An 8,459-nucleotide genomic window follows, 5' to 3' on the forward strand; every position below is an offset into this window, starting at 1 on the left:
TCATTTTTCAAAAATGCACTCAATCTGTTTGGCTTATGAGAACCCCATGATTTAAGAATCACCATACTGCGAGTTTCCAGACAGAAGCATGAATTCTTTTTGTTGTTGTTGTTAGTAGCACGATTCTTTTATTATACACTTTATAAAAAACAAATGCCCAAAGACATACACGCCCTGCCCACCCCCATGGCCACTAGGGAGGCAGCTCATACCTTTCCTAATGTAGATCTGACCACATTGTTTCCATATATACCCGCAGATACTTCTGTCCCCTCAAATATTTGTATCTCAAAAAAGGAGGTGCAAAGAGTATATAAAGATAAATTTTCTTGTTGTTGTTATAGTGCGAACACCAGACGACTACCGGGGGCAAAACAGAAACACAAACCCCATCTTCAGCGAGGAATGGAAGGTCTGTCACCTGCCTCAAGTAGCTGAATCTCCTGCTGTAACTGGCTCCCTGACATTCATGGGTTTGTAGGGACGTGACCCAGGTGCTTGCTTCTACTTGTTTCCAGAAGGCACATGTCTCTTATATCCTTTCTTAGTAACTAACTAAAGATGAACTACAGGAGAACCCAGTATTTAGATTCTGCCCAGAGGTATTAAATGCACAAGGAGGCAGCCCCTGCACCAGAACCCACACCACGTGCACGAGTGGCATAAGCCTGTCGCCCTGCACCAGGGCCGCCCCCGGGAGACCATCAACACCTACACAGAGGCTGTGCAGACGGTGGACCCCTTCAAGGCCACAGGCAAACCCCACATTCTGTGGGTGGCCTTTGCCAAGTTTTATGAGGATAATGGGCAGCTGGACGATGCCCGTGTCATTCTGGAGAAGGCCACCAAGGTGAACTTCAAGCAGGTGGATGACCTGGCAAGCCTATGGTGTCAGTGCGGGGAGCTGGAGCTCCGGCACGAGAACTATGAGGAGGCCCTGCAGCTATTGCAGAAGGCCAGGGAGTTGCCTGCCCGCCGGGCTGAGTACTTCAACGGCTCAGAGCCCGTGCAGAACCGCGTGTACAAGTCACTGAAGGTGTGGTCCATACTCACCGACCTGGAGGAGAGCCTCGGCACCTTCCAGTCCACCAAGGCCGTGTACGACCGCCTCCCGGACCTGCGCATCGCGACACCCCAGATCGTCATCAACTACGCCATGTTCCTGGAGGAGCACAAGTACTTCGAGGAGAGCTTCAAGGCCTAAGAGCGCGGCAACTCGCTGTTCAAGCGGCCCAACGTGTCGGACATCTGGAGCACCTACCTGACCAAATTCATCCCCGGCTACGGGGGCCGCAAGCTGGAGCGGGCACGGGACCTCTTCGAACAGGCTCTGGACCGCTACCCACCAAAATAGCCAAGACCTTGTACCTGCTGTATGCGCAGCTGGAGGAGTGGGGCCTGGCCCGGCACACCATGGCCGTGTAGGAGCACGCCACCAGGGCCGTGGAGCCTGCGCAGCAGTACGACATGTTCAACATCCGCATCAAGTGGGCGGCCGAGATCTACGGGGTCACCCACACCCGCAGAATCCACCAGAAGGCCATCGAGGTGCTGTTGGACGAGCATGCACGTGAGATGTGCCTGCGGTTCGCGGACATGGAGTGCAAGCTGGGGGGATCGACCGCGCCCGGGCCGTCCACAGCTTCTTCTCCTAGATCTGCGACCCCCGGACGACAGGGGCGTTCTGGAAGACATGGAAGGACTTTGAGGTCCGGCACGGCAACGAAGACGCCATCAAGGACATGCTGCGCATCCGGCAGAGCGTGCAGGCCACATACAACACGCAGGTCAACTTCATGGCCTGGCAGATGCTCAAGGTCTCGGGCAGCGCCACGGGCACCGTGTCCGACCTGGCCCCTGGGCAGAGCGGCATGGATGACATGAAGCTGTTGGAACAGCGCGCGGAACAACTGGCAGCCGAGGTGGAGCGAGACCAGTCCCTGCGTGCCCAGAGCAAGATCCTGTTCGTGAGGAGCGATGCCTCCATGGGGGAGCTGGCAGAGCTGGCGCAGCAGGTCAACCCCGAGGAGATCCAGCTGGGCGAGGACGAGGACAAGGACGAGATGGACCTGGAGACCAACGAGGTCGGGCTAGAGCAGCAGAGCGTGCCAGCTGCGGTGTTCGGGAGCCTGAAAGAAGACTGACCCATCCCTCCTCCCTTCCCCCAATACGGCCATGTTTGTAATAAAAAAAAAAACTTTTGGTTTCCTGTGTCTCTGCAATGGCAGCTCTGGACTCTCTGTCGTTCTTCACTGGCCTCGGCCTGAGCGAGCAGAAGGCCCGCGAGACGCTCAAGAACCAGACTCCGAGCGCGCAGCTGCGCGAGGCCGCTACCCAGGCTCAGCAGACTCTGGGCTCCACCATTGACAAGGCTACCGGGACCCTGTTACATGGCTTGGCCTCGCGACTCAGGGATACCCGGCGTCTCTCCTTCCTTGTAAGCTGCATAGCCAGTAAGAAGACCCACACTGAGCCCCAGCTGAGCGCTGCCCTTGACTATGTGCGGAGTCACCCCTTGGACCCCATTGACACTGCGGACTTTGAGCAGGAATGTGGCGTGGGTGTCACTGTGACCCCAGAGCAGATTGAGGAGGCTGTGGAGGCTGCCATTAACAAGCACCGGCCCCAGCTCCTGGTGGAACGTTACCGTTTCAACGTGGGGCTGCTGATAGGAGAGGCTCGGGCTGTGCTCAAGTGGGCAGATGGCAAAATGATCAAGAACGAAGTGGACATGCAGGTCCTCCACCTTCTGGGCCCCAAGATGGTGGCTGATCTGGAGAAGAAGCCCAAGGTGGCCAAAGTGCGGCTGGAGGAAACAGACCCGAGGACAGCAAAAGATGTGATAGAGAACGCTGAGACTGCTGGCCAGACCCTGTCTCGGATGGAGCAGCTCCGGGGAGAGGCCCTTAAGTTCCACAAGCCTGGTGAAAACTACAAGACCCCAGGCTATGTGATAACTCCACACACCATGAATCTGCTAAAGCAGCACCTGGAGATTACTGGTGGGCACGTAGGTACCCGGTTCCCACCAGAACCCAATGGAATCTTGCATATTGGACATGCCAAAGCCATCAATTTAAACTTTGGCTATGCCAAGGCCAACAATGGCATCTGTTTTCTGCGCTTTGATGACACCAACCCTGAGAAGGAGGAAGCAAAGTTCTTCACTGCCATCTATGACATGGTGGCCTGGCTGGGTTACACACCTTACAGTGACATATGCCTCTGACTATTTTGACCAGCTATATTCCTGGGCTGTGGAGCTCATCTGCAGGGGTCTGGCTTATGTGTGTCACCAGTGAGGGGAGGAGCTCAAAGGCCATAATCCCCTGCCCTCACCCTGGAGAAACGGTCCCATAGAGGAGTCACTGCTGCTCTTTGAGGCAATGCGCAAGGGCAAGTTTTCAGAGGGTGAGGCCACACTAAGGATGAAGCTGGTGATGGAGGATGGCAAGATGGACCTGTAGCCCACAGAGTCAAGTATACACCACACCACCGCACAGGGGACAAATGGTGCATCTATCCCACCTACAACTACACACACTGCCTCTGTGACTCCATCGAGCACATCACTCACTCTCTCTGCACCGCGGAATTCCAGGCCCGATGCTCTTCCTACTTCTGGCTTTGCAATGCACTGGACGTCTATTGCCCTGTTCAGTGGGAGTATGGCCGCCTCAACCTGCACTACGCTGCTGTCTCTCAGAGGAAGGCCCTCCGGCTTGTAGCAACTGGTGCTGTGCGGGACTGGGATGACCCACGGCTCTTCACACTCACGGCCCTGCGATGGCGGGGCTTCCCACCTGAGGGCATCAACAACTTCTGTGCCTGGGTGGGAGTGGCAGTGGCACAGACCACAATGGAGCCACATTTTCTAGAAGCCTGTGTGCGTGATATGCTGAATGACACAGCCCCATGAGCCATGGCTGTGCTGGAGTCACAACGGGTCATCATCACCAAATTTCCCGCTGCCAAGTCTTTGGAAATCCAGGTGTCCAGCTTCCCAGCTGATGAGACCAAAGGCTTCCATCAGGTTCCTTTTGCACCCATTGTGTTCATTGAGAGGACTGACTTCAAGGAGGAGCCAGAGCCAGGCTTTAAGCACCTGGCTTGGGGCCAGCCTGTAGGCCTGAGACATACAGGCTACGTCATTGAGCTGCAGCGTGTTGTCAAGGGCCCCAGTGGTTGTGTAGAGTCTGGAGGTGACGTGCAGAAGGGCAGATGCTGGAGAGAAGCCGAAGGCCTTTATTCACTGGGTGTCACAGCCTTTGATGTGCCAGGTTCGCCTCTATGAGCGACTATTCCAGCACAAGAACCCTGAAGATCCTACTAGGTGCCTGGTGGATTCTTAAGTGACTGAACCCAGCATCACTACGTGTGGTGGAGGCAGCATTAGTGGACTGCTCTGTGGCCCTGGCAAACCCTTCAACGAGTTCCAGTTTGAGCGTCTTGGGTACTTCTCTGTGGATCCAGACAGCCATCAGGGAAAGCTTGTTTTTAGCCGAACTGTGACACTGAAGGAAGACCCGGGAAAGGCGTGAGCTGGAAACACTGTGAACCTACCTCGTCCTCCCGGAGGTTGGGGCTACCCTCACCACCCCAAATTCCATGTTAATAAAGAACAGCTAAATTAAAAAAAAAAAGAAGAAGAAGAAGCATGAATTCTTTAGAGCAGCACCATCCAGTAGAATGCTCTGTGAATTTTGCTTTTAAAGTGCATGCCTTGTCTATCACTTGTGAAGTGCTTTGCCAGGTATACTGAGGTCTTGTGAAAACTCAGATAATGTTGACCAATGACCACTTCAAAACCTCTTGTGTTCACTTAGATGAATTGGGCAGGTACTATGTCCCAAAGCACCATTTCAGGCAGTGGAGATACAGTGTTGACACATGGCAGCCTTTGTGGAGTTCACATGTCAGTTTATATACGTGGAGAGAGGGGGGTTGCAAATTTCAAAATGGAGCAGTTAACTAACAAAACAGCGTTTACAGCATGGAAATCGAGAAACTTTTCAAATAGAATCTTTTCACCTATATACCCATTAGACCAAGACCCATTGCTGTGCCAGTTTCCCAGTGCCACAGTTTCCCTTTATTTTCAAAGAAGCTGGCAAACCCTGAGAAATTCTATGGCTTACACATGTTACTCTCGGGCCATTATAGAATAACAGCTAACACATAATTCTTAATAAGTTGTAGGAATGTAGGTACCTGTCCTAGGGAATTTACATCTACTAATGCATTTAAACATGACAGCAGCCCTGTGAGGTCGGTCCTACCATTATTTCTATGTTCAGGTGGGAAAAGGGAGGCACAGAGAGGGTAAGCTGCCTGAGGTCAAGCTAGTGACCGGTGGTGTCATGTGTCACACTCTGGCAGACTGTGCTTTAACTACTATACCAGACCGAATTTCAAAAACAAATGCTCTTGAGTACAAGTAAAATACTTCCAAGAACATTCTGAGCAGTTAGTTCTAAAGGCAATGGGAGGTGCTTTGACTCCGGGAACTAACTCAAGGATTCCCAGGCACAGACAGAGCCTGCTTTCTACCCTCAAACATGACAGCAGGGCCCAGTCTAGACATAGGTGGGCAGCGGCGCTTGTCACCGTGACAAAAGGAAGAGATGAACCATAGCATAATCTTTCCTGATCTCCGTGTATTATCCTGAAATCCCTTTGGATCAAGTCACCCTAGTATAAAAAACATTTGAGCAAAGACTCAGTGCACAAAGCTTAGTGCCTGTTTGGCATGTTGACGTCCAGCAGACGTAGCTGGTGGCAGTTGTCACAGATAGAAATGTCATGGAGGGCAGCCAGCAGTGATGGAGGCAGCATTCTTTGGTGGATCAAACCCAGCCTGTGAGATCTGTGGGTCTTCAGAGCTGGTGATTTGATTTTGTCAGAACACACATATTGTTCTGGCACAGAATAACCACCTCCTGTTAACCAACTCCCCATTGTGGGATAAAGCTCAATGACAAGGGATTCATTTATAAATAGGAGCTGTTGCTTCTCAGTGACAAGGAGCTGCGCCTGATCATCAGGGACCCTCTTATCAGAGTGCATGAGAGTCCACGTTAAAAATCAGCGGTTGTTGGTGACCACACAATCAGAATAAAGGGACATATTTTCCACGTTAATAAAATGATGGAAACAACATTCCGGGGGCCTGAGAGTCCCTGCCCCAGCCCCGGGAGTGGATCAAACCAAGGCGTTTTCACCCACCCTGATGCAGAACGAGCTCGTCCGTTCAGGTGGAGAGTGAGTGCCACTCTTCAGATGACAGCTGTGCATCTGCACGCTTTTTGCTGAAAAGCAAGAGCAAAATCGAACCTGGCTCAATTAAGTGAAAGGAGTTACTGCATGGATGGCGATATGAGAAGAGGGGCAGGGAAATGCTGGGAGGGTCTCTGGTGAGGGCTCCACCCCTGGGCCTATGCCCACGGACCTAGGTGAAGACAGGCATTTCTGTTTCAGTGCCCAAATGCTGTATTTCCCAAGATCACCCTGGCCTGCCACACCCCCATCCTGTGCCTATAAAACCCCTGAGACCCTGGTGGGCACACACACAAGGAGCTGGATGTCAAGAGGAACATATTGATGGAAGAACACACCAGCGTTGAACAGCGGATGGCGGAAGATAAGGCAGGGCTCTAACGCAGGCCGCCTATGGACCCACGGATAAAGTGAAGGAGCACACTGTAATATCCATCCACTGGGGCTTCAGCTGTAAACATTCACACCCAGATGCTGCCGTGGGGTGGGAGCCCCACAGACTGCCTGACTGCACGCCTCCCCCTAGAGGTTTGAGCCACAGTGCAGGGACACAGCGAGCCATACCCCCATCACATGCCCTGTGACGAGGATAAGGGAACTTCTGTTTCAGTGAGAAAGCTGAGGGCCTTGGCTAGGAATGGACAGGGTGAGAGGCCCAGGAAGCAGGAAGCACATCCCTGGTGTTGCAACATGGCCAGTCTGTCCTGAACACCAACTCCGGTGCTGTGCCTCTCACTCAGGTGTCAAATCCTAGGGAGGGTGTCTAATTTTTAAGCTAAGGCACATGCCTGACCTTGGCCTAGAAGAGGCCCAGATACGAATCTTTCTAGACTGGCATCCAACTCTTTAAGGGATGTCAAGGCATTTTTCAGAAGTAGAACTCAATGCTGGGCTGCTCCAAAGCAACAGATGCCCACAGCAAGTTAAAGCTCATGAGACAAAGACAATCACATGCACATCTGTAAGAAAAAGAAGTTCAATTTATTGGGCAGGGGGAGTGCACTGCAGAGGAACCATGGGATTTTCCTTGGCCATTCTAAAGAGGGTTTGAGGAACAGAGGATTGATTTGGGTTGGATATTGCCTGGAAGTGGGTGCAATGAATGAGTGATTATCTTAATAATTTTTATTTAGGAGCCAGGGAGATTAAAGTGAAGTCGCTGGTAAAGAAGCAGTTGTCATTTTTGTTAGGAGAGAGGAATGTGTAATTGTTCAGTCTCCTAGTCACTGTCTTATTTCAAATGTGGACAGCATGACCTTTCCTCTGTGTATTCTGGGAATATCTCTGATGTTCCTTGGGAACCTCTGGGCTAGCTGCCAGCTGTGAGCTGTCATTCTGGAGTCTCTCACTTTCTCAAAATCTTTGACATCCATTAAAGTGGATCTGGTTTCTAGGCCCTGATTTTCCCCCTAGCGACTTAGAGGGACAACAGCATTTCAGGTGGTATCCGTTGCGAGCTGGTCACATTTTGTCACCAGAACTAGATAAAGGGGTGTCTGAGGGATGCCCGGCAGCTATTGACCATGGTGGCGTCAGGGGACTGGAAAGAGGGGCTGAGCACAATTTTATTAATAAGTCTCAGGATTCCTTTAGATTTTACCAGCTGTTTCCTTATGCCCGGTGAACACAATTTCCAATTGAAAGAACTTCCTCTTTTCCCAGGGAAGAGTAGTTGGGATACCAGAAACTTTTAATGGTTTCTGAGATTGAATCATTAACATAAACAAAATAACTGAACTGCAAATTAATGGCCAAAATGCATCCCTCACACATTAGTACAACTTCTCCTCTAACTGTTGATGGCCTAAGTCTTTCTGAAAACTTTAATCTGGGGGTGAGAACCTGGGAGATAAATACAGTCATGTTCCTTATAAATAAGGGGTTCCCCTGACAGTAGAAGTTACAAAGAGAAGGAAGACCATGGGCCTCTTCCCTTTGAATTGTCCTCCCTCTTGCTATGTTACTGCTTGAGCTTCTTGTGTGGGCTTCATATTATCGCTGTCTTTCCACCACTCATGAAGGGCAGGCTCCAGAGTGACCACGGCCGAGTCCCAGCTCTGCCAGCAGGCCCCATCTTCTCATGATTCTGCGGGCTTCTGTTTCCTGGCGTTTCTCTTCTTCCTGGCATCTCTCTTCATCTCGCTAGACTCTTGGTGAATTTTTACTGGTGGAAAAGACATCAA

General features: G+C 51.5%; 2 pseudogenes across 1 annotated transcript; both read left to right on the plus strand.

Annotated features, from left to right (window-relative positions):
• The first annotated feature begins 618 nt into the window (after window positions 1-618).
• On the plus strand, window positions 619-2,185 carry LOC116547372 (annotated as a pseudogene).
• A 6-nt stretch (window positions 2,186-2,191) lies between these two features.
• Window positions 2,192-4,643, plus strand: LOC116547373 (annotated as a pseudogene). Its single transcript, XR_004267042.1, has one exon. The product of XR_004267042.1 is annotated as a glutamine--tRNA ligase pseudogene (transcript).
• Window positions 4,644-8,459: the final 3,816 nt, after the last annotated feature.

Source organism: Sapajus apella, unplaced genomic scaffold (genome assembly GCF_009761245.1).
Source record: "Sapajus apella isolate SASKATOON/1434 unplaced genomic scaffold, GSC_monkey_1.0 scaffold2868, whole genome shotgun sequence".
Lineage (NCBI taxonomy): Eukaryota > Metazoa > Chordata > Mammalia > Primates > Cebidae > Sapajus > Sapajus apella.